Genomic DNA, 4,730 nt, shown 5'->3' with positions numbered 1-4,730 from the left:
CGGGTGGCGGCGGCGGACACGGAGGAGGCCGCAGCGGCCCCGGGAAGCGAGTCGCGCTCGGGGCGGGGCCCCGGTCGGGCAGCCAGAACAGGCGACGACGGGGAAGGGCTCAGGAGAAGGCCGGCGGCGGCGAGGGCCGAGGCGCCGGAGAGGCGGCGGCGGAAGGGCCGCGGCCCGCCGAGAGACGCGCTCGGGGCGAAGGAGGGAAGACAGAACCTCCCGAGGCAAGTCGGCCGCCGGAGCACACACGGGGTCTCACCGCCAGGGGCCTCCAGCACCAGGGGCGGTCCCGCGGCGCCCAGAACGGCGACTGGCCCCGTCGCCCCGCGCGCAGCTCACGGGGGCTCGGCCCCGCCACGGCCAGGGCTCTCCCGCACACGGCGCCAGCGTCCCGCGCCGGGCGCCTGGCGCGCGGGCCCCACCCGACCGGAGCCGAGAGCACTTCGCCCGGGGCCACCACCGGCCTCGGTGGCCGGAGGCGACACCCGCACGGCGAGGCCCACTTCGGTCCCGGCCGGTGGGCGGCGCGGCCAGGCGTCTGCCCGGGCGGGGGAGCACCGGGGGCAGCGGGGAGCGCGGCGCGCGCCTCGACGGAGGGAGCACGGGCTCGCGGGAAGGCTCCCGGGGACGGCCTCGGGCGCGGACGGGCCACCAGGAAAACACACGCGGGATCCCACCGCCAACGACACGCGAGGGCGGTCCCACGACGCCTGGGACGCCGGCCGGCCTCAGCCACCCCTCGGCCTCCCGCGGGCCCGGCCCCACCGCCGGGGCCTACGTGAGGCGCCCCCGCCGCCGGGGGCCGCCCCGTCCACCCAGCCACCCGTCTGCCTGTCTGGTCTGCTCCGGGGCCCACGTCCCGAGGGAACGCGCCCGAGAGCGGCGGCGGCCCCCACCCATGCCCGCACGCCACCACCGGCTGCGGCTCGGGACGGGAGCGAGCGGAGAGCCAGCCGCTCGCGGCGGGGCGGAGCCCGGACGGGGCCGGGCCCTCTCCCCGCCCCAGCGCGCGACGGGAGAACCACGCGCACGCTCGCGCACACGCGCGGCCCCGCGCCCGACGACGGCCCGGCCGGGCGTGACCCTCCCCCGACTCGGAGGGGGGAGGCGCCGGCCGCGGTAGGCAAAGAGCAGCTCTGCCCACGCGCCACGGTGGTGGCGTCCGTGGCTACTACGCGCAAAGGAGGGGCGGCGGCTGGGGGGTCCGGTACCCCAAGGCACCCTCTCGGATCGCTAGAGAAGGCTTTCTCACCGAGGGCGTGTCGCCCCCGCCCATCGTCCGCCATCGGGCCCACCAAGGCGCTTACAGACACCATGGCCACGCAATGCAGGAGGGGTCTGCGGTAGAGGTAAGGCCTAGAGCAAGTCGGAGCGTCCGTGGTCAGGGCCGCGAGCCCGCGCTGCCCCGGGCTCGCCATCTCTGGCCACACTGGGCTTAGCTAGGGATCTACAAGGCCCCTGTGCGGCTCCCAAGTCAGTGCCTCCCCTCAGGCCGAGAGACCAAGGGAGGCAGAGACTGGGACGGAGGTGCCGATCAAACAGCACCTCCCAACCAAAGAGCCAGCGCCACGCCGCTGGCTCGGCCCGCCACGGTCACTCCCACACCCGCGGGGAAACCCCAGCAAGGGGAACGCGCGGGCACGCGCCCGAGCCTGCCCGCCCCCACACGGCACGCCGTGGGGGGCGACGAGGCACCCGTCCCCCCCGAGGGGGACGAGGGGCACGCCTCCCTTACCGACTCGACCCCCCCGCTCCTCAGACACACCAGCGCAGTGGTTACCTGAGGAGGCCGACGGGAACAGGGAACGACACCGCCACTCGGCCTCGGGCGCCTGAGGGACGACCTGGAACGCTCCAGGGGCACCGCCAACGGCCTGGGGAACGCGCTCACGCGCCCGGGAAGGCGCGCGGCGCGGCGGCAACACGGCCCGCCCCACCGCGGGGAGGGCCGCCCGCGAGACACAGCCAAGAGGCACAGGCAGAGCATCCGCCGCGTCACGGAGACCCCGACACCGCCCACGCCACGAGGCACGGGGCGGGGGAGCGAGGTCGGGCCGGATTCCGCACCCCTGCCGCCTCCCACACGCCACTCGCAGCGGGGGAGAACGGGCGAGGGGACCCGCGGGCAGAGCGAGAAGAGCGGTCCCGTTCGCCATGAACGTCCGTCCCTCGTCTGGCACGGCTTAGGCCCGGCCCGGGAGAGCACAGCATCACCACATCGGTCGGCAGCATAACGCGAGGGACCCCCGAGCAAGGGAAGGCCGGCGAGGACAGCGAGCGGAGGAGCCTGCTTCAGCCTCACCAACCCCTCTCCTCCTCCAGCAAGCGCGGGCGACGACCCCAGGACGAGAACGCCTGACACGCACTGGCACGGAGCCGGTGGGATGGGGTAAGTCGCGACCGCACCCGGGTGCCGGCGGCAGGGAGTGCACGTGGTAGAGGACCCCGCGCCCCTAACCCCGCCGCCCTCGGGTACCAGAGACCGGAGGTGGCACCACGGTCGTGGGGGCGCCTGGAACGCACAAGAGCCGGCGCGCAGGCCCCAGCGGGCGGCTCAAGCGGCGGGGGTGGAAACGGGCGTCCGGTTCTCGGCCAGAGCCCGGAGCCCTCCCCGCACACGCATCCAGGCACCCGGAAGCTCTCGGGCGACTGTCACCCGAGGAGAGCGTGTCAGCACTTATCTGGCGGCACAAAACCACCCATTCGGGGGCAAGAATCGCCGCGCCCGGAGACGGGGCCCACCCACGGATCACCAGGGGAACCCCTGGATCACGGCCACGGCCACCAGACCCCAAGCACGACCCCATCGCCACCAGGCCCGGAGCTCCCGGGGCCATCTGGTCGACCCCAGAAGCGTGGCGGCAGGGGGGGCCGGGGACAGCCTCCCCGGGCCGCCCGCGCGGGCCGGGACCGGTCGGTCCCTCCCTCTGAGTCGCCGGGTCAGGACTTAGAAAAGAATTCCGCGGAGGCGCCTCCGGCGACCGGGCCCGGGGCGGGACCGTGGCTCCCGTCCCTCAGCCGGGGCTCCACCTACGCCTCGAGCCGGCCCCCTCCCGCCTCCGGACAAAGACGCGACCCGCGAAACTCGGAGAGAGAAGTCCGGTCCGACGGCCCGGACCCACCCCGGGCACGCGTCCGGGCCGGGGACGCCCTCCCCGGCCCGCCCTCGAGGGCTCCCGGGGCCGGTCCACGCTCTTCTCCAGGGCGGGACTTGGAAAAAAAACTGCCACGGAGGAGGAGGCATCCGAGGACCGGGCCCGGTCCCCACCGCCAGAGCCGGTCGACTCGGAAGACCAGTGGGGAAAAGGCCAGCCCGGCGGCCGAGCCCGTCGCGCCCTCCACGGGCCTCCCCCGCAAGGCCCCGGCCGGTCGCCCACCTCTGGAGCGGGGCGCGGAAAGGGGATCGGCGACGCGGAAGGCCCGACCACCGGGCCGCCCTCGGGACGACGGCCGGGCACGGGACGAGCTCCCTCGCCCGTTCCCCCGCGGCGGCCCCCCACCCCCTCCCGGGGACGGAGGGGCACCGGCGGCTGCTGGTCGACCCGTCCGGGAGGCCCCACACCCCGGCCGGCACCGGGCGGCGCGGCGACAGCCACCTCCCTCAGTAGCCTGCACCTCCAATCTCCGGCGAGCGGGCGTCGCGCTCACGCCCCGGCGCCACCGGGCCAGATCCCGCCAGCGACGCCGGCCTCCCGGGACTCTGCCTCGGTCACCGCGGCCGAGTCCCGTCCCTTGGCCCGCGTCGCCGGAGCTCCGGAGGAAAGAGACGATATAAAAGCGGCCGCCAGGTGGCACCCGGCGACCGACGACCGCCTCAGCGGGACGGAGCCGGAGCGCGGGCCCGCCGGGGAGCACAGCCGGGCCGCCGGGCCGCCCGATCCCGTCCCGGAGCCCCCTCGGACCCAGCCTCCCGGCCCAGTGCGGCCCCGGGGCGTCCGCCCGCGGGCTCCCGGCCGCCAAGGCGCAGCCCCAGCCGCAGGAGGGGGACTCGGAAAAGGTTTCTCGGGCGATCACCGGGAAGGGGAAGGGGAGAGTTCCCCCCAGAGAGGCCAGGGGGCGGCCCGGGCCGGGCTGGGCCGGTGCGGCCGGGAGGCCGCCGCTTCCCGGAGCGGCTGGAGCGCCCCCGGGGTTCCCGGGAGGACTTAGAAAATCAGGGCGGGCGGGGACGGTCAAACCGAAACCAGGCACGTCATCCGAGAAGGACCGTGATGACGGGAGGAGGAAAGCTTTCCAGTCCAGAGGGCCTGTCGAAGGCAGGCGGAGAGTCTACCCGCTGAAACTGACGAAGATGGGCAAAAGAAGCTAGCTCAGGCGCCGACATTTAAGGAAATAAAAAAAAAAAAGCACGAGGGCGTGGAGAAATGGGGAAAAATCAACACTGAGAAATCTACCCTCTGAAACCGACGAAGATGGGCAACAGGGGCTAGCTCAGGTGGCAATTTTTAAGGAAAAATGAAAGGAAGTGCGTGGAGACCTGGGGAAAAAGCAACACGGAGAAATCTACCCTCTAGAACTGAGAAAGAAGCGCAACAGAGGCTAGCTCAGGTGGCAATCTTTAAGCAAAAAAAATAAAATAAAAAAATACAATGGCGAGGAGACCCGGTCAAAAAGCAACCCTGAAAAAGGTACCCTCTGAAACTGAGGAAGCAGGGCAACAGTGCCTAGCTCAGGTGACAATCTTTAAGCAAAAGAAACACACAAGGGCGTGGGGAGCTGGGGAAAAGGCAACA

Source organism: Equus asinus, chromosome 24 (assembly GCF_041296235.1).
Source record: "Equus asinus isolate D_3611 breed Donkey chromosome 24, EquAss-T2T_v2, whole genome shotgun sequence".
Lineage (NCBI taxonomy): Eukaryota > Metazoa > Chordata > Mammalia > Perissodactyla > Equidae > Equus > Equus asinus.
Note: the sequence above shows the minus strand (reverse complement) of the source record.